General features: G+C 46.4%; 1 pseudogene; it reads right to left on the reverse strand.

The window, feature by feature from the left end:
- Window positions 1-6832: 6832 nt before the first annotated feature.
- On the reverse strand, window positions 6833-10355 carry LOC125542207 (annotated as a pseudogene).
- Window positions 10356-22289: the final 11934 nt, after the last annotated feature.

Below are 22289 nucleotides of genomic sequence, written 5' to 3' on the forward strand. Positions count from 1 at the left end.
AGTCTCGTCCCGAAAAGTTCCTCCTCCTTTTTTTCTTATCGAAAGACTTCATATAGGAGAAGATGGACGTCGGAGAGCCACCAGGGGGCCCACGAGGTAGGGGGGCGCGCCCCCCACCCTCGTGAGAAGGGTGTGGGCCCCCTGGCCTTCACCTTTTGCGAGGATTTTTATTTATTTATTTTAAGACGTTCCGTGGAGTTTCAGGACTTTTGGAGTTGCGCAGAATAGGTCTCTAATATTTGCTCCTTTTCCAGCCCAGAATCCTAGCTGCCGGCATTCTCCCTCTTTATGTAAACCTTGTAAAATAAGAGAGAATAGCCATAATTATTGTGACATAAAGTGAAATAACAGTCCATAATGCAATAAATATCGATATAAAAGCATGATGCAAAATGGACGTATCAAAACCCTCTTTTGCTAAAAAAATATATGCTTAGAGTTTCCCCCTTTTATGATCACTATACGATCAGAATACATGCTTCGTGTCATAATAACACTGCTCCACCCATCAAGCTAAACAAGCTTAGTTGTTCAAATACGAATCTGATATTATTAAAACAGAGTTGTTTAATTGGTCAGCTAAATGTTCCTAAATTAGTTTTGAAAATGCATGTTCGCCGCTGGGTGTGTATCTCTGTGTGTGGTCTGGTCAGCATGGTTGGGGAGGTGAACTTTGCATATGCAGGGGTTTATAGGGAGACACTCTTTCCGAGTTGAAACCGCAACGCATTCCATTGATAATCTGACTACTTTTTATGTTTGCATGAATCTCAGATTCTGAATAGCATCATAATGATTATGAGCTTGCGCGCATGAAAAGAATAAAGCAGAACAATGCCATGGCTGTCAAACTTGGCATTAAGGGACTGAAATCAAGTCCGGATGCAATGCAATGCAAACACTCTCCACCTACAGACTCATGCTCAGAATATGATCCTAACAGTGATTCTGAGCTAGAGGGAGACTTAAGTCACTGTAGCTCCCTAGTGGAGGAGTTAGAGGAAGATGCCCTATCTTATTCACCCATCAAGGTACTTGCTCTAACTTTCCAAGGTTACATTGCTCGCACATATCGTGCAACTGATGCTTTGCATTGCTTCTACTTTGTTGAACTGCCATTAGCTTCGTTTACACATCGTGTATGTGAATACGCCCTGCCTATCCATTTTCAGTACATATTCCATCTGTCATCATACCATATTTATCCATTCAAATGCTGTTCTTGTGTATCAGACGTTCAAAAGGAAGAGGGCGATTGCTGATCGTGGAGGAGCACAAGCAAAGTATTTGGAAAAGGTAGTGGCACCTGATAAATCAAATAGCCCATTAGGTGTAGTTGCAATATCACCTGACCCACAAAATACCCCAACTCTAGCGGACTCTAGCCCTACTACACTGGTCATTTCTGATGCCCCAACTCAGCAGACCCCAACTGCAGCAAATAGTATGACTATGCCAGTTGACATAGCACCAACTGTATGACGCAAAACCCCCATTCCAGCAAAGAGTACACCAAATCCAGTTGCCAAATCCCTTTCGAACCAGAGAGAGCCCCAATTGCAGCAAATAGGACCCCTGTTCCATTTCTTCCCAGTTTAGAAGACGAAGCTTATGTTGTTGTCAGGAACTTTGTGCGCATCTTTCCTTCATGGAAAGATTATACCACAGACACAGAACAATTTCCAGTCTTCCTCCGCAACTTACGCGTAGGTAATGTACTAATGTTATTCATGGTCATTACTGCATATGTTTCCACTGACAGAAGACACAAGATTTCATTTTTTTAAATAGGCAAGGCGCAAACTGGATTGTGATGACGAGCAAGGGTTGGTTGCGCTTTTCAAGCACTCATTGATGAAGTATCGTTCCTACCTGAGGCAAGCGCACCTCGATGGCAAGCCTCTGAACGGAATTTCTGTAAAGTCTCCGGTGCTACATTTATCCGACGGTGACTAGAATAATCTTGTTACACATTGGTCTCGGCTGTAGCGTAAGGTACTGTCTATGATATCACATCACAATTTGAACTACATTTCTGCATTTGTCTTAATGTCTCACTTGTATGAAAACTGTTAGTAGAAGAAAATTCGTTCTCAAGGGACCACAGAATCTCGCAACTATACTGCACACTGCATTGCTTTTGTGAGTACCTTTTGCCCTATATGACCATACTTACTTTCATAGCTCTTTGATTATGTAGCATCACTGCACATGTTAGCCTCATAATCGTCCATTTGGTGGACATTATAAGATCCGTATGGACTCTTACATAAATTTAGAATCAACCCAATGCTTTTGAAGAGGTTTAGCTCTGCAGTCCTCTTGTAAGGACTGAACGTGGTCTATCACTGTACTTACATTAACAGCTACTCCCTCCGTCCCATAATATAAGAACGTTTTGTACAATACACCAGTGTTCAAAACACTCTTGTATTATGGAAAGAGGGATTGGTTCATTTTGTGGCATTCTGCATCTTATCTCCCTCACCCACCATTTACTAAAAAAAATCAGATCTATATTTAATCTTACCAACAAGTAGAATACACAGACAATGCCAGTGCAGAAGTGTAGCCCATTGCTCTTGTCAGTATATTTTGTCCTGTAACGCTTGTACTTCCAGGGATTGGTAGTTGATTATGTAGCATCAATCTGCATCTTATCTTCATTATCCTCTAACTTTTCCAGTATTATCATATCTATAATTACTCTCTACAAAATGTAGAGTACATGCAATGCTTATGAAGAAGATTCTGTGCTGAAATTTTTGAGTTATCCTTCCCTTGCCATGGAGAAGGGCATTATAAAGCCGGTGTTAACTGTTAATGTAAGTCAGTCCTTCTAAAACTTTTATCCTCAACTGCTGTTTAATTTGCTCATACTCCCTATCGTTTATTGCTGTTTAGTTTGCTGTTTCTACCAAAATGCATGTTCGTAAGAACCGTAACTTCTAAGTTTTACTTGTAAAACCAAATTCCTTATTCATACCATGAACATTAATTAATACTCCCTATATGTATGCTTATTTTTGTGGATCTATAATCCAGTGTGTGGTGAAGCAGCCCACGTTTGCACCTTGTCATCTCCTATTTTATCTTACTGATGTGGCTGATGATATGAACAACATGCCATGCACATTATCCAAAATAGATACAATGATTTTCTTTGCCCTTCATCTATGCTTGTTATGTTGACATGGTAATCCAGTAGTGTGGTGAAGCTCCCCGCATTCTGAACAATGCCAAATTATGCTATTGATATTTTGAACATACTCTTTATTTTCTAATTTGAAATTGGATATAATTGACAGAACAGTTATCATCTTTGTTTATACACGTGCAAAACCTGTCATCTCTCTGCTTTGTTTCAGGGTGATGTGCCTGATGGCATGCACAAGTCTGTTGAAGGCTGTGAGACAAACCCAACATATATTGTAGCAAAGAAGGCAAAACATCTTGAAGATAGCGAGACAACCTCAAAGTCTTGTCTTGATGCAGTGTTCAAGTTACTTGAGACTAACAGGCAGACAAGCTCACAGAATTCGTTGTCTGAATCAGTTCGACTTCTTCAGTCCCAAGTTCTAGCAGAAAGGCATTCTGCAACTCAACTTCGACTTGAAGTCCTATCTCTAAGAAAGATTGCGGAGAACACCAATGAGAACCTCATCGCTAAACAGCTACACCTGGAAGCTATGACCGACATCCTAGGCCGGTCTCACAGCCTTGCTCAGCAGCTTGCGCAGCAGTTCCCCCGCAAGGCTAACCTTTCTTGAACTGTCTTGGAAGTGGTCTCGGTTCAGTATTATTTTGTTACGCTGCAATGGTGCCCAGTTTTTGTAATCTGCTTCTTCGTTGCGCTTTATGATCACTGGTGGCGAACTTTGATGCCCAGTGGATGTAATATACCTTAAATCCTTTATTGTGTAGTGTAGGTTTATTCTTAGTTACTATGCCGTAATTTCTTTATTGTAAAGAGTAGGTTTGTTCTTAATTCCTACTAGTTACGCAGCAGCCCGAAATGAACCCCGGCCCATGATTGTGCGAATCAAATCACGGGCTTTTAAGAGGTCAAAATTGTCTGGGTCCTTGTTTGGCCCAATCAGATATCGGCAGCGAGCAGGCCGGATGCAAACCGGGCCGTAGTTAGGCCCAACTATATGACGGGCTTTTAACAGGCCGAAATTAATATAGGGCCGAAATGTTAAACGGACCCTTAACAGGCCAAAACTAATATGAGGCCGAATTACTAAGTGGGCCTTTAGCAAGTCGGCTCAAAAGCATAGTGTCCAGTTGATGGGCCGAATCTGATATGGGCCATAATTGAGCCCAAAGCCTCTTAAAGGGTCGGACCTGATCTGGGCCGTAATTTGGCCCAGAACGTGGTAGGCTTTTAACGGGCCGGGTCTCATATGGGCCACTATTAGGCCCGGAGCGTGGCAGGCCATTAATGGACCGGATCAAATATGGGCCGGCATTTGGCCCAAAACATGGCAGCCAGTTAATGGGCCGGCCTACTAGGGTCCTCAAAATCTTGTGGGCCTACAGCTGGGCTGGCTCATTAATGTCGGCGAAATCTCGTGGGCTTTTAGCTGGGCCGGCCCATTATGGTCCGCAAAATTTCGTGGGCCTTTAGCTGGGCCGGCCCATTATGGTCCGCAAAATCTTGTGGGCCTCTAGTTGGGCCGGCCCATTTAAACTTGTTGGGCCGTGCCACGTGTCGACGTATCATAGGCGCCTTCTGTCCAGTGAGTAGATGACATTTGTCGCGACGATGAGCCGACACGTGTTTCCTCTAGCTAATGATGATTTTACACATGGAAAATCCCCATTGGTCGGGGCTGTTAACGGGTTATCGGATCCAAAATCCGACCCGATAGCTTAACGGCGTTCCGTTACAATGGATGCCACGTGTCGGTCACCCTTGACGAAAGCACTTCTGTGACGCGCGATTTATCGTCATGGAAGTGGACACTTCCGTAGTGATAATTTTGGTAATGTCATGGAACACTTCTACGACAGCACATGTATGACTATCTTGATTCTGTCATAAATTTGTCATGGATGTATATGCATGACAAAAAAAACGACCTACTGTAACAAACACGTATCATCACGGAAGTGTATTTGTTTTGTAGTGATAGAGGGACTACACCGGCAGGCGCGCCACCCTCATCATGGTGCCCGGACCGAGCAATGGGATCGTGCCTCCGATCGGCGCTGTGTCGCTGTATCGGGCCTTCGTGCACTCTATCTTTCCTTCTCACATTTGAACCTCTTGTACCTCTTCGTTGCCTTTGGTACTTTGTAAGGGCCTCATTTTAAGGCCGGGCAAGCGCCTCTGCTTTAAAAAAAGTGTTGCATATTGTTAAACTAAATTGTACTGTGTTTTACTGGCAAGTTAAATTAATACAACGGCATTCAAATTATCTTAAACTTCGGCGCTTATTCCGGCGTGTCTGATGGGTCTTCGTGTTGGTCTTCTGCTGCTGGAAGTTGGAGCTGCCGTGCATTGTGTGGCATTGTGTGGCAATGATGACCTGCGTTGGGCGGTCCTGTCGTGAAGATCTTCATCGGCGTGAGTTTTTGCATATATCCTTTCAGATATCGTCATCAGAATCGGAGCTGCCGGTCCTCTACGCGATGAGTCGACTGTTTGGTATGGGCCAACGTGAGCTTCGCGAAGCCGCTACGGCGAGGCCATCTTCGGTGGTTGTTCTTTGGTGAAGTTGGAGTCGTTGGCTTGAGGAGGAGTGATGACGTTGACCGCGGTGGACAACCTTGACGACGGCTCTCTCTTTGGTGGTGTGTGTGCGGCTTGTGTTGGTAGCCACGTTGGCCGTGTGTTCCCTCGAGGCTGTCGTGTTCCATGATGGCCGGCAAGGGTGTTTGTGCTGGTTTTCCGCTAGTTAACCAGGATTCTCTTCTTCTTTATTAATGAGATGAGACAAAACTTTTGCCTACGTTTCAAAAAAATATGAAAGATAAAGCACTTGATGGATTCAGAATCTGTTTGTGAGGTTTATAAAGAAAAGATTTAATAGTCAATGAATGCATCGGTATTTTGTAGTGACAGCCATTAGTATAGTAGTATAATAACACCCCAAACTTCTAGCTAGTAAAATAAGAGAACAGCCCATTACTTCCAGGCAATACATTCAGAACACAAAAATTGTGCCATAGAGTTCACAAAGTGTCCGACCAATATAATTCACACAAAGAGCCAAGCAATTGCAACAACCAGCAAAGATAGCTGCTGCTTTTTCTAATTTTTCATAAGCATATCAAACAAAGCACGCGGGCAGCTAGCAGGTCAATGCATGCACAAGCACACACACAACCAGCCGAGCTGTTTCTTGGTTCAGTTCAGATACATGGGAAACACTCTCAAACAAGTCACACACTCAGAAGCAACATAGGCAGCTGTAACCACACAGACACACACGCATAGCAAGCATTCATCAAAGCCACACACAATAATACAGTTTGGTGGATGCACGCAGGCATCCACAGTAAAAAGCCGCTCCAATCTCAAACGACACGCACACGCACCGTCTAGGTCTGTTTAAGCAGGCACGAAATCCAGAATATAATAAAAGGTGAGAGCCACCATAAGCTCATACCTAATAAGTCTAATACCAATCCAAGCAGGCACACAAAGCAAACCAAACGCATGATCCAACAGCAGAGCAGAAACGTCCATCACCTCCACATTGAGATGGAGGAACACCACGGTGCAGAGTTCACCTAGGCGATGAGAAACAAGATGGTCAGTAACTGAATGCAATCAGGAGCAATGACAGATGGACTCAGAAGTCATTTTCATATATAATTAGTACTACCTGAGGACGGAGACCCTGGGCAGCTTCTCCTTGTAGTACCGCGAGTGGACTGGCGCCTCAAAGTGGTCAGGGCGGTGACCGGCATCCCACTCTAGAGCGTCCCACACGTCCTTCTCGATCTCGACCGTCGGCTTCTTCTCGCCTTGGCCACGGGCACCCACGGATGGCAGCCGGCGCAGGCTCCAGCATCCCTTGATCTTGAGGCTCTTGAGCGCAGGGGCCACCATCTTGACCTCGCATATGTTCTGCAGCTTCGGGAGGTCATGCAGGTGGATGGTTGTCAGCTTCGGGAATAGTACACCGTGGGTAGTTATTAAGTGAGGGTATGTTTCGTCCAGTATGAAGACGTGGCTGAGGTTGCCGCAGTGAATGATGTGGAGGGTCTCCAAGCTGGGGAAGTAGGAGACCCACAGAGGGAGCACAAACTAGAGGCTGGGGCATGAACGCAGCTGAAGGTGCTGTAAATTTTCAAAGGATCCAATCACACCATATCGATTAAAGCGTGAACCTTTACTCAAAATCGAGCGGGCCATCAAGAGATCTGACACCCACAAGATCTCCAATGCAGTAAATGCGAATGAATTCTCAGGGAAGACAGTATCCACTTTTGGGCACCTCTCCAAGCAACACCACCTAAGCTTCACCCACGATTTGTATTCAGGCATAATAGCACGTACCAAGGCATCATGCACATGTAGGGATTCCGCATAATGTGACATCAGTGAGCCTAGTACTCCTTCAAGTTCCCTCTCCACGTAGAAGCTCCCTTCAGCAATCTCTACATGTCGAACAAACTTTGTAGCAGGAGGCTGTGGAAAGACCTGCATCAGGGCAGCGCCAACCATCCCAAGGACATCACCGTACCGGGCTGCTGGAATAAGCTGCAAGCTCTCTTGATCACTGGGGCCAATCATATCCTTGCTGGTTGTTTCAAATTGAATAATCCCATCACACGCAGGTGAGGAGGTGACGTGGATATTAAAATGAGCATCTTCTCTATATAAATCGATCAGATACCACAAGGAGTGAGCAAGCCTCGCATCCACAACAACAACATGTATCTGCAACCCAGAAGGTTTGTTTTTTCTGATGGATGGCCGAGGACACACCATTCCAGCTCGCGTGTCTATGCACATCAACTCCAGGTCAGAAACACTCTCGCGCGAAAAATCTATTCCACGAAGGTGCTTGCATCCTATTAGAAACAGTCGCTTGAGCCTTGGGACTTGCACCACCATAGTCTTGAAATCAAGTATCTTGATTGCTGTTCCAGAGAGGTCCAATTCCACTAGGTTTGGTAGCCAACACAAGAACAAATTCTCCAGTAGTTTGCAGCCTGCTAAAGAGATCTTGGATACTCTGACATCCTTATTATCCATTACGCTGGATGGATGAAATTTTTTTGGAGGTAGCTCAACAGTTTGTGTCCATTGAGAAGCTGGCCCATATCCATTAAAGCTAAAGGATTCAAGGGAGGGAGGAAGCCTACCAACGCTTTCCAGTCCATCACAACCATCAAGTACAACCAAGCGGAGGCTACTTGCCTTTGATAGGCTTCTTGGAAGAGTGTTCATATCACAATTGCCCGACAAGTCCAATATTTCCATACTTGTCTTATCTATAAAGAAGTTATCGACATCCTCTGTTGTCTCCCATTGACATGTTGGTTTGATTATTCTGAGCCTCTGGAGGTTAGGTAAGCGGCGTCGTGGGTTAGCTATGTACTGCCAGCCCATAACTCCCTCTATATTCAGCTCTTTGACATTAGTCATGAGATCCATCTTTTCTTCGGATAAGATTTCGTTCCAGTTTGTGTGTTGTAGGTGTAGGACCCACAAGCTGTACAAACATAACCACTCTGTATGATTGGCTCCTATTGTTTTCTTATCTGTACAGTGGTCCAATCCGAGGAATCTTAGTCGATGACACTTCAGGAAAGGGGGTGATGCAAAATTGAAGGCACACCAACAGAGAACTAGCACACCAAGCTTGCTTGAATGTTCAAAGAATCCATTTGGTAAAGTTTGTGGATGGTCAGACCTTTCGAAGGCCAAGAAGAAAGATGTTGTGATTGCAGGCATAGTTTGCATACCATGAAGTTCTGTATTCCTCCATGTGACTGAAATCCAACGGTACGGGCCTTCTTCATCATCTTTGATTACTAGAAAAGGACACTCCAATTGTTTCATAAACTTTGTAAGAACATCCTCAAGCAGAGAAGCATCACAGTTCCAATTTATCTCTCGATAGAATGCATTACAAATATCCCTTGCTCTGTCCCCTTGTATGATCGGGTCGCATACCCAATAGTTGGAAGCATGAGCAACCCAATCAGAATTACTGGCCGTGTGGAAATCATAATGCAGGAATAACTCATAGAGACAGCAATCTACAAGAATTGTTGGGTTGATGTCCAGCATACAGGGGTTGCGAGCAACTATGGTAGCAGCTTGTTGATGTAGCAGTCCAAGAAACTGTGAGCTTGTCAATAGTTTGATATCGCAATAACAGGAAAGCTGAGTATATCTTAGCTTTTTTGCTACCTCGGAATGGTCGTGATGCATGCTCAGGCAGCTTCTGTTGAAGGTCCATATCACCCTGTTGTTCTTGTTGTCATATCTTGCTAGAGGAATACCCATGAGACCTACGTCAATTTCGTCATCACCCCCATTAAGAAAAATCATTACAAATGTGATATCCCTCATGGTACGATAAATCACTTGACTAACACTATCTATCTCATGCCTCAGGCTTTCATCATGTCCATGAAAATCATCATCTTCATCTTGCTTATCTAGAATAGCCATTACAGAGTGATCAATTTGCAATTCCTCTGCAATTGCCCTCTGCACTCCTCTTCTGTTTTTCCACCTTGAGCAATCTACAAAGATTATTTTGTCAAAGCACAGTTCCGGAGTGGTTCTCCTGGATGGAAGCACTGCAGCTATGGATCTAAGAACAGCGGACGCTCCAAATCCATTCCAACCATGAAAATACATGACCTTGCAGGAACGCCTGACCTGTATCTCAGTTAATATTTCCATTGTGGCTCCGTCAACATCTTCGGCATAGCCGCTGAAATAAAATACGCCAATAAGTGAGAACGCCTTTGGTAGCTGCAACACTAATAATTTAACATAGTACCAATAAGAGTCGCATCTCTGAACAAGCCAATTTGTTGCGAGCGGCCGCCGCCAGCCCCCTCCCCCCTCGATCTCCTCCCCCCGCCGCCGCCGGGCAAAGCCCGGCAGGCGTCGGTGGCGGCGGGCCATCTCACCCTTCGCGCGGGGCGGGCTGGCGCGGGGCAGCCTCCTCACGTGCTTGCGCGGCGCTGGGCAGGGCACGGCGGCGCGGCGACCACGAGCTCCCGCTCACCACTGGAGGGCGGAGCGTGCACACCGCGGCAAGCGACCCGAGCGGGGACCAAGAAGGAGGCCACGACACCGTGGTGGACTCACCAGCCACGCCCAACAGCGGGACTGTGGGTGCTGCTCCCGCCAAGCCCCAGAGTGCGGCCATGTCCAGCTCTCCGGCAACACCGTGGACCGGCGCATCTACGGCTTCTTTAGACGGGCATGGCGGCAGGACGCCTCAGGACGAGGCTCCAGGGGCGATCGAGTTTGTCACACCACCCGCGACACGGTACGACTCGTACAACACCGGCGACGATCCGTTCGCGGGGCATCGCTTCCGCCGCCTCGCGGACTTGTACGGCGGCGCGGCCAAGTCGTCTGCGCCTAAGGAACGCCTACTACTGGCTGAAGAGGAGCCGGCTACATACGCTGAAGCAGCGCCCCATGAGAGCTGGCGGAGCGTGATGCTGGAGGAGCTGGCATCTATCGAGGAGAACGGCACCTGGACGCTCACTGATCTGCCTGCAGGTCACACGGTCATTGGCCTCAAGTGGATCTTTAAGCTAAAGAAAGATGCCGGCGGCGTCGTCGTCAAGCACAAGGTGAGGCTCGTGGCAAGGGGCTTTGTACAGAAGGAGGGCGTGGACTATGACGACGCGTTCGCCCCGTGGCAAGGCTGGACTCGGTGCGCGTCATGCTCGCCACAGTGGCACAGCGCGGCTGGGAGCTGCACCATCTCGACGTCAAGTCGGCCTTTCTCAACGACGAGCTCAAAGAGGAGGTCTACGTCACACAGCCACCTGGCTTCGTGCGGAGAGGCGAGGAGCACAAGGTGTTCCGACTCCACAAGGCACTCTATGGGCTGCGGCAGGCGCCGCGAGCTTGGAACGGCAAGCTTGATTGCACGATGCAGCAACTTGGGTTCGCAAGTTGCCCTTCAGAGCATGCCCTGTACGCGCGAGGCAAGGGACAAGCACGGCTCCTGGTTCGTGTCTACGTCGACGACCTCGTCGTCACCGGAGCCGACGCCGAGGCGATCCGCAGAGTTTCAAGACGGAGATGATGGCCAAGTTTCGCATGAGTGATCTTGGATTATTCAGTTTTTACCTAGGCATAGAGGTGAAGCAAGGCGTCGGAGGGATCACCTTGACGCAGGCGGCGTACGCTGGTGAGCTCTTGGAACGGGCGGGCATGGCGGACTGCAACCCAATGCACGTTCCCATGGAGCCGTGCCTAAAACTGAGCAAGGAGGGTCCAGAACCGCGTGTGGACGCCACGGACTATCGCAGCATCATCGAAGGACTCCGCTACCTCACCCACATGCGGCCGGACATCACCTTCGCGGTGGGGTACCTGAGCCGGTTCATGGAGGCGCCGACCACGGCGCATCTGGCCGCCGTCAAACATCTCCTTCGCTACATCATCGGCACCGCAGGTATAGGTGTAAGTACATCAAGGGCGGCGATGGTGGCAGGCTCGTGGGGTACAGCGACTCGGACATGGCTGGCGACATTGACGATCGCAAGAGCACATCCGACAACATCTTCTTCCTCGGAGGAGCGCCGATCACTTGGCAATCGCAGGAACAAAAGATCGTTGCGCTGTCCTCGTGTGAAGCCGAGTACGTGGCCGCAACGACTGCGGCATGCCAGAGTATCTGGCTGAGCAGGCTCCAGGAAGAGTTGCTCGTGGAGGAGGCCGGTGCCATCACCATCTTCATCGACAACAAGTCGACCATCCAGCTGTGCAAGAACCCCGTCTTCCACGACCGAAGCAAACACATTGATGTTCGGTTCCACTTCATTCAAAGGTGCGCGGAGGAGGGAAAGATCAGGGTCGAGCACATTGCCACCGGCGATCTGCTCGCAAACATTTTCACAAAGTCACTTGGGCGCATGCGGTTTCTGGAGCTGCGCGCGCGCATCGGCATGGTTGAGGTTTAGGCTCTCTGTCACGACTAGCTTAGGGGGAGATTGTTAGCAAATAATCTAGCGTGACAGGTCACTAGGGGCGGGTAGTTCTGAAGATCAGTAGAGCTGCGGCTGTAGTGTTAGTTTTTCAGTTTCGTCTGTTAGCGTTTTTCTCGTTTTAGTTAGACAGTGTCTGAGGATGATGCATGTGCGATCCAGAGGCCCTTAGCTCGCGGCATGAGCACACCCATGATTGTGGGATGGCACGATCCAGTAGTGGGGGCTGTTCTTGATCCGTTTTTCTCGGTCACCAAGTGAATAAGAAGAGAGAAGCAGAAAAGCAGCAAGCATTGCGCTGCACAAAACTTTCAGTCCCGTGTGAGTGCTTTCGCCATAGCAGAGCTTCGAGCTCAGAGATAACAGCTCGGAGCTCAGCACGCTCGGAGATGGACGACGCCGGGAGGCCGGCCGGACGGTCCGCGTCGAGACGGGCGCTACGGCGGGATGCAGTCACCGAAGTCGACGAGGCCCGGTCCCGGCAGGCGTACGACACCGTCCGAGGCGGCTGGGAGGCGACGGGGGTGACCACGTCGGCGGTGGCCCCCTGGAGCAGTCGAGTCGGAGAAGCAGGCACGGGAGACTCCAGCGGGTCCGGGGCCAGCGCACTGCCCTCCAGGACGGGAGTAGAGTCGGGGGAGTGGGGGAGGGTAGCGGCGTGGCAGCCCCAGAGGTCCCCGGCAGGGGGGGGGGGGATCTCGGCCAACGGAGGAACCACCAGCTCCGGGGGCAGCTCGACTGGAGCCGGAGGCGAGGGGGCTGGCGCAGGGGTGAAGCAGGGGGAGCGCGGCGAAGATGCCGGAAGGACGAGGAGGCTGATGCTGTAGCCATTACAGAGTGACCAAGTTGAAGTTGCTCTGCAATTTGCCTCTGCACTCCCCTTCTGCTTTTCCACTTTGAGCAATCTATATAAATTATTTTGTCAAAGCATAGTTCGGGAGTGGTTCTCCTAGATGGAAGCATTGCAGCTACGTATCTAAGAACAGCGGACACTCCAAATCCATGCCGTCACGCCTGAACTGTATCTCAGTTAATATGCTCTCTGTAGCTCCATCAACATCTTTGCCATAGAACTACTGAAATAAAACACATCAATAAGTGAGAACTCTTTTGGTAGTTGTATTTTTCCCGTTCGCTGATCCCTTTTTTTCCGGCGAGATTCAGTGTTGCGTGGAAAAAAAATGTCGGAGCAGGGATTCAAACTCTGGTCGTATACTACTAACTCAAACAGGTCAACCAACTGGGCTAGCATTACTTCTTGTGCACTTGAACACAACTGAATATTTATATCCTTCTTTCTTACGCATTGGGAAAAAGCATTATATCTTCTGATTTTTCATTTTTCACTAGTGTGTCATGTACTGACTATAGTGGGAGAGGCATACATGTTTACATCAATTTTAAATACATTTAAAAAAGTGTTTCACAAGCGGATTAAACTAATGATTTAAGGACCGCCAATCTGATTAATTACGTATAAACATTGTGGTAGTTCTGACCGGGGAAAAAGTTGTTGACAACACACCCTGAATTTATTTTTTTGTAAATAACATGATAATTTACGAAACATGGACCAGATAACTTACGCACCCAGGGCCTGGTAACTTTTGATTGAGATATTCTTTTTGTCGAAACATACCTTAACTTCTATGTAAATAGCATGGTAATTCACACACCACCGACTTGGTAACTTGAATAAAAACACCGTGATAACTTCCGTCTGAAAAAAATTATAAACATACTCCCGGTAAATTTTTGTGTAAATGCCATAGCATGCCACGCCGCCCCGCAAGCCGCGAAACTGTTAAGTACCATACATTATGTTTTCCGACAGTCCCGATCGACTCGACATGTGTCAGGTGAGATGCTCGCGGTTGCGATGGAGCTCCCAACTGCCCGTCCCGTCCCGTCCCCCCCCCCCCCCCCCCCCCCCCCCCCCCCCCCCCCCCCCCCGGGGGGGGGGGGGAGACTTGCTATTCAACTATGCATGCATCACCATCACCGCTCGTGCACCCCGACAACTTCTGTGATAAGTAGTATGACAACAGACACATCACAGATTCGATAACTTAGATATAAACACCACGCAACTTTAACCAAAGGAAAAGGTTGTTATAACCAAAGTAACTTTAACCCACGGGAGGTTAAATAGTTCCCCAGGTAACTCTATATGTAAATAGCATGATAATTTACGCACCGTAAACATGATAACTAACATACAAATATCGTGATAACTTTGACCCCGAGAAAAAGTTGTCAAAAACAACCCCCCCCCCCCCCCCCCCCGTTAATTTTTTATGTTAATTGCATGATGATTTAGTCACCGCAATTCCGGTAACTTGTGTTCAAACACAATGATAACTTTGAACCGGAAAAAAAGTATTGAAAAGGTACCCTGTAATTTCTATGTAAATAGCATGTTAATTTACAGACTGCAGACATGATAACTTATATACAACAGTGTGGTAAGTTTGACCTGGGGGAAAGTTGATGGAAACATACCCCTAATAATTTTTGTGTAAATAGCATGATACTTTACTCACAATGGATTTCATAGCTTACGTACGAACATCATGATAACTTTGACCCAGGGGGAGTGGGTTGTTGTTGAAAACACACCTATGATAACTTCTATATAAATAACATGGTAATATATTGCTATCCGAGTTGATAACTCACGTACAAACATCAGGGTAACTTTTGACTAGGTGTCCTGATAACTTCTGTGCAAATAACATGATAATACATGGACAACAGAGCTGATAACTCAGGTACAAATACCGTTGTAACTTTTGGCCCCGAAATAAAATTTGTTGGAAAAAGATACCCCCGATAATTTCTGTGTAAATAATATGGTAATATACGCATACCAGAGCTGATAACTCACGTACGAAGACCACGGTAACTTTCACTCGTTTTTTCTTTCAAGAAGACATAACCACGATACCTTTTTGTGTAAATAATATGGTAATAGTCGACCACAGACCGCGGTAACTTTGATCCGGGGAGAACAAATTGAAAAACATACCCTCAATAACCTCAGCGTAAATGCCATGGTATTCTACGCACCATAGACCTAAGCACTGCACGGTCTGGCACCTGCCTAAACAAGTCTAGCCAGGCACAATGCGCAATTTTTTGTTTTATGTGGGTCATGCCATGTTGGCATGTGGACCTCACCTCGTGGCCCAAGGACGACATCGATCGTAGACGGTGGGTATTGGATAATTTACTTATAATACCATGGTAAATTTTGACTCATGCAAAACAAGTAGTTGAAACATACCCCTGATAACATCAGTGTAACACCATGATAAGTTACGCACTATGGGCATGATAACTTTTGGCCTGAAAAAAAAGTCGTCAAAACATACCAACATGGGATCTTCTTTCGATGCTCTCGTCGTGGCAAATTTTTACGTGAAAATGGATTTTAAATTGGAGCGACGATTTGAGCTACAAAACATTTTAAAGTTTCAAAATAGAGAGAATCTTTTGCTGACACCATCTGTTTTGTCTTTTAGTTTACATGCATGCATGAAATCATTAATCAAAACTGGTTGCATGTGTTTTGTCTGCCACCACCCACAGAATTAGCTAGTAAGGTTATATACATGCATGATTAGGTAGGAAGAAGTAGGCGTATGGATCTGTTGCTTATCTTCCGCTCAGTCGGAAGTTAGCACAGTCCAATAATTTAACATATACCAATAACGCATCTCTGAAGAAGCGATTTGTTGGAATATAATCTGTTGGAATATGAGCAAATTACTACGAGATTTAATCCGAATAAACAGAAGATAAATCATGACCACAGCAGCAGAGATTAAACTAATCATGCGAACTAGCATAGCAGATGAACATATCACATCTAGGACACATACTAGAAGCATGAACTACCACGATCTCGAACAGGAAGGATAGAATCACATACGGTGTAGCGGGTGTAGCACCGTCGACGTTGACGTTGTCGCCCATGTCTTCGAGGACGAGGTTGCCGAGGTCGGGGAAGAATTCGTCGTTCGCGAAGTCGTCGCTGCCAGTAGTCGCGCGAGTGCGCTCCCTAAAAACCTGATCGCCCCTCTCCCGTACAGGATCACGAGAGGCGGGGTTCCGGAGGCCTGCTGTTCCTTCTTGCGGTGCACGCCGGAAGGAGGGATGGAGAAGACTTGCTTGGCGGCGCAATGATCTGAAACAGTGGTGAGAAACCATACGAAGCGGCGGCGGCTAGGGTAGACGTCTGCCTGACTATATAGTGCGGGCCGGGTAGGTCGTGGGAGTAAACCCCACGTTCGAGTCGTCACGATCCAAACGAATCGGAAACGGTTCAGTAATGACTCATTAATTTTCCCATGCAGCAAAAATATAGACAACGTGCATAGCTCTGTCCTCGGCTCGGCTCAATCCCGCAACCCGCGGCGCGGCGCGTCGTGACGAGCCGAGGCGTGACATGGCGAGGCGAGCGAGGAGGAGGAGCGCGCGTGTAGGTCTCCTCTTCTCATGCTCATACAAGTGGTAGAAGAGCTCACCTTATAAAGAGGTGCAACTCTCTCTCAACTTCTGGGGTGGGACTAAACTTTAGCCTCACTCACTCCACTCACATGTGTGCATGAATGGGCCAAGAGAATTTCAGAATTTTAGTTGGGCTTTGGGCTAAAGGCCTACTAGCAAAATTCCAACAATCCCTCACAAAGTCTCATTGGCACATCTCATCATTTAGTTCCAAAACATTGTTTTATATATCGGTGCTTAGTGGAGACTGTGAAGTTGAACTTCCACTTAGAAATTTATGCTACACTAGATCACAACTTGAATAGTGGACTATGCCTTGAACTTCAAGTTTTCTGTGAAACTAGTTTCACACAAATTCTTGACCGATACTGGGCTACCGCAAGGCTTCCCCGCGGGTGGAGCGTATACGTCATACTCCAGGGCCTTTCATGAATTTATTAGAGAACACCCAATTCTCACAGACTGCGACATTAACAGTCAAATTCATATAGGTGTGTTCCTCAGAAGATCTTCTGTAGGACAACATCTCTGCTTACCCGAATAAGCCACTTGGAACACATTAATGTAAGTATCAACTTGCCATGCAGATCAGGAGAGTATTGCATCTTCACGGAGTGGGATAATTAATATAGGGATACTCTCCTCCCAGCTGACCAACAGCTTGTCTCCCACTTCTACTTCACGGGATCTCCGATCACATAGAGTGGGTTACCACTATGGACAACTCATGCGGTGGGTCTCAAACCCATCTCCATCGATGCATTATCTATCACATTACCTGATAGACCCTTTGTGAAGGGATCTGCCAAGTTTTTCGACGTTTGGATATAATCCAACGTAATAACTCCGGAGTTCCTCAATTTTCTGACAGATTTTAGTCTCCTCTTCACATGCCTTGAGGACTTCATATTGTCCTTAGAACTGTTTATCTTGACGATCACAGTTTGATTATCACAGTTCATCGGGATAGGGGGTATTGGTTTTTCAACCATAGGTAAGTCCATCAAGAGTTCACGAAGCCACTCTGCTTCAACAGTGGCAGTGTCTAATGTTGTGAGTTCTGCTTCCATAGTTGGCCTCGTTAAGATGGTCTGCTTGCAAGACTTCCAGGAAACAGCGCCACCACCAAATGTAAAAACATAACCACTTATGGCCTTAATCTCATCAGCATCAGATATCCAGTTTGAGTCACTATAACCCTCCAGTACCCTTGGATACCCGGTGTAGTGAATCCCATAGCTCGCGGTGCCTTTCAAATAGCGCATAACTCTCTCAAGCGCATGCCAATGTTCATCTCCCGTTTTTGACACAAACCGACTCAGCTTGCTCACAGCAAAAGAGATGTCAGGCCTCGTGGCACTCGCCAAATACATAAACGAGCCAATAATCTGAGAATACCTCAGTTGATCACTAGCAACCCGTCGATTCTTTCGAAGCAACACACTAGCATCATATGGAGTTGGAGAAGGCGTGCAGTCGCTATACCCAAAACGACTCAAGACCTTTTCCACATAATGAGACTGAAGCAGTGTGATCCCACCATTCTCATCTCTCAACAGCTTGATGTTTAAGATAACATCAGCTACTCCTAGATCCTTCATCTCAAAACAGCGAGATAAGAAATCCTTAACCTCCTTGATTAAATCAAGTTTGGTTCCAAAGATCAATATGTCGTCGACATACAGACAAAGAATAACTCCTTCGCCCCCACCATAGCGATAGTACACGCACTTGTCACCATCGTTTACTACAAAGCCGGCAGCAGTTAATGTTCTTTCGAACTTCTCATGCCACTCCTTAGGAGCTTGTTTAAGGCCATATAAAGACTTTAATAACTTGCACACCTTTCCTTCCTGACCAGGTACTACAAAATCATCTGGCTGATCCATGTAAATTTCCTCCTTCAACTCTCCATTGAGGAAAGCCGTCTTAACGTCCATTTAATGAACGAGAAGACCATGTGAGGCAGCCAGTGATAGTAGCACCCGAATTGTGGTCAGTCTAGCCACGGGTGAGTAAGTATCAAAGAAGTCTTCACCTTGTTTCTGGGTATAACCCTTGGCCACAAGTCGTGCCTTGTACTTTTCAATCGTACCATCAGGTCTAAGCTTTTTCTTGAACACCCACTTACATCCTACAGGTTTGCACCCATAAGGACGGTCAGTGATCTCCTAGGTACCGTTAGCTAAGATGGAATCCATCTCTCTACGTACAGCTTCCTTCCAGTAGTCAGCATCAGGAGATGCATAGGCTTCTGAAATAGTCCTGGGTGTGTCATCCACGAGGTACATAATGAAATCATCACCAAAAGACTTTGCAGTCCTCTGTCTCGTACTCCTCATAGGAGTTTCATTGTTACCCTCAACAGGATTCTCAACGTGTTCCATCGCAACGGTGGGTTCAGGAATTACAGTGAATTCCTCACTAGATGGAGTAGGTATCTCCTGATTTGATGAACTCGACATATCCTTCATAGGAAATATGTCCTCAAAGAAAGTTGCATCATTTGATTCCATAATCGTACCAACATGCATGTCGGATACCTCAGATTTTATTAGCCGATGCTATGAAAAGCATAGCCCAGAAAAATACAATCCACGGTTTTTGGTCCAAGCTTGCGCTTCTTGGGAATTGGTATATTGACTTTCACCAAACAACCCCAAGTACATAGGTAAGAGAGTTTCAACCTTTTCCTTTCCCATTCCTCAAATGGAGTCATGATCTTATACTTCGTGGGAACTCAGTTTAGGACATGACACGCAGTCATTAGCGCCTCCCCCCACCATTCCTTGGATAGACCCGAAGTGTCTAACATGGTGTTAACCATATCAGTTAGAGTTCAATTCTTTCTTTCGGCTACCCCATTTGACTGGGGTGCGTAGGGAGGCGTCCTCTCATGGATTATACCATGTTCCGCACAAAATAGATCAAATTCATTGGAAAAATACTCTCCACCACGATCGGACCTAAGCCGTTTAATTTTTCGATCAAGTTGGTTCTCTGCCTCAGCTTTATAGTTTTTAAAGAAAGTCAAAGCCTCATCTTTTGATTTCAGAAGATACACATAACAATATCTAGTGGAGTCATCAATCAACGTCATGAAGTATCTCTTTCCACCTTTTGTCAACACGCCATTCATCTCACAAAGATCAGAATGTATAAGCTCTAGTGGCGTCAAGTCTCTTGCCTCTGCAGTCTTATGGGACTTGCGAGGTTGCTTAGCTTGCACACATACTTGGCACTTGGAGCCTTTGACAGTAGAGATTTTCAGAATTAAATTCATATTGGCTAACCGCGTCATGCAACCAAAGTTAATATGACAGAGTCGTGAATGCCAAATATCAGACTCATTATTGTGGCAAACATTATTAATAACTTTAGTGCAAATATCTGACAAAGATAGGCGGAACAAGCCTCCGCACTCATAGACTTTTCCAAAAAATTGTCCACACTTAGAAATTACAACTTTATTGGATTCGAAAACCAACTTAAAACCATCTAGACATAAACGGGAACCGCTAACGAGATTTTTATTGATGGACGGCACATGATGAACGTTCTTCAGACGCACAGTCTTCCCCGAAGTAAACTTCAGATCGACCGTACCAACACCTCGAACGATGGCATGTGACCCATTCCCCATCAGCACGGGTGAAGTCCCTGTTGCCTGGTAAGAAGAAAACATGGAGGCGTCAGCACAAACATGTACATTGGCACCGGTGTCAATTAACCAATCAGGGGATTGAAATACTGAAAGGATGGTAGGAAAAATACCGTACCCTGATTCCTTCATATCAGTATCACCGATGACAACATTAACGGACTTGCCGCTCTTCTCATGTTCGCGCTCCTCAAAGCGGTTAGGACACTTCGGAGCCCAGTGATTAGGATCACCGCAGACATGGCAAAGTCCCTTCCCCTTCTTATGAGAATTCTTCTTGAAGTTGGTAGAATGTGATGGCTTGTTCTTTGTATCAAACTTGCCTTTGCCCTGAGTTTTGTTCTTGTTGTTTTTGAACTTGTTGGGCTGGAAGTTCTTCTTCTGTACCATGTGGGCACTAGAACCTCCCTCAGCAACTCGAGCACGTGTGTCCTTTGCTCTCGCCTTCTCTTCAACATTAAGAGTACCAATGAGATCCGCAATGGAAAACTCCTGTCTCTTGTGTTTTAGGAAGTAGCAAAATTGGTCCACGAAGGTGGAAGCTTGGCAATGATGCCCCCAGCAACAAATTTGTCCGGCAACACACACTTGAAGTACTCAAGTTCTTCTGTGAGCGACTGTATCTCATGAGCCTGTTGTACAACAGCGCGCTCATCAGTCATCTTGTAGTCATAGAATTGCTCCATGACGTACAACTCGCTGCCGGCGTCCGAGGCACCAAACTTGGCCTCGAGCACAACCCACATGTCCTTGCCGTTGTCAAACTACATATACGAATTCACAATTGAGTCATCAAGAACACTCAGAAGAGCGCCTTTAAAGAGGGTATCGATCTTCTCAAAAGCTTCCAGCTGTGCTGGATTAAGATCGCCCTCAGGCTTGCCCTTGGTGGCGTCATAGCAGCCCATGGTCTGAAACCAGTAGACTGCTCTCGTGCGCCACCTCTTATATTGCGCCCCCTTAAAGGCAGACGGCTTCAGATGCGCAGCAAAACCACTCGGAGTAAATTGCCTATAATCAGGTTTTGGGGGGTATGGCAAACCCTCCTAAGGAGGAAATATGTGGATTCCAAGACGGTATGCCAAGTATACTTGAAGTCTGGGGATTCCCACTTTTGGGTGGATCTAATGGCTAGGATAAAATATTTTTCTGCTATGGATCCTTCTCGATCCAGGATGGCTCGAGAATTAGATTCTAGGAGGACAAGTGGCTAGGAAATGCCACACTCCGGGAGCAATATCCGGCTCTATACAACATTGTGCGCCACAAGGGTGATACTATCGCCGTGGTAATGGAATCATTTTCGTCAAATGTGACGTTCAAAAGAGATTTAATTGGACCCAAACTCCAATCGTGGAACACCCTGCTCCATCGGTTGTCCACAGTGCAATTGTTGCATGGGTCTGATGTATTCCGATGGAACCTCCATGGGAGTGGACAATTCTCAGTGCAGTCCATGTATAGAGCATTAATCCTGTCTGATGTGCCAGTTGATAATAACAAGAAGATCTGGAAGATGATGATACCTCTTAAGAATAAAATCTTTGCATGGTATCTTCGTCGCGGAGTCGTTCTTACTAAAGATAACCTTATTAAGAGGAATTGGCATGGAAGTCCACAATGTGTCTTGTATCACCATGATGAGACAATAAAACATTTATTCTTCCAATGCAAATTGGCTCGTTCTATATGGTCAGTCATCCAAATAACTTCTGGCTTGTATCCTCCTTGTAGTGTTGCCAACGTATTTGGCAACTGGTTACATGGGATTGATCACAAGTTTCAAACTCTTCTTAGGATGGGAGCGCTTGCCGTTGTTTGGTCGCTTTGGCTATGTAGAAATGATAAGGTTTTAATGATAAAAGTTTTAATGATAAAAGTTTTTCTCTGATGCAGGTTATCTTCAGATGTACCGGGACTCTTTGTTTATGGTCCTCTCTACAACGCATGGAGAATTGAG

The sequence above is a fragment of the Triticum urartu genome, chromosome 3, assembly GCF_003073215.2.
Source record: "Triticum urartu cultivar G1812 chromosome 3, Tu2.1, whole genome shotgun sequence".
Lineage (NCBI taxonomy): Eukaryota > Viridiplantae > Streptophyta > Magnoliopsida > Poales > Poaceae > Triticum > Triticum urartu.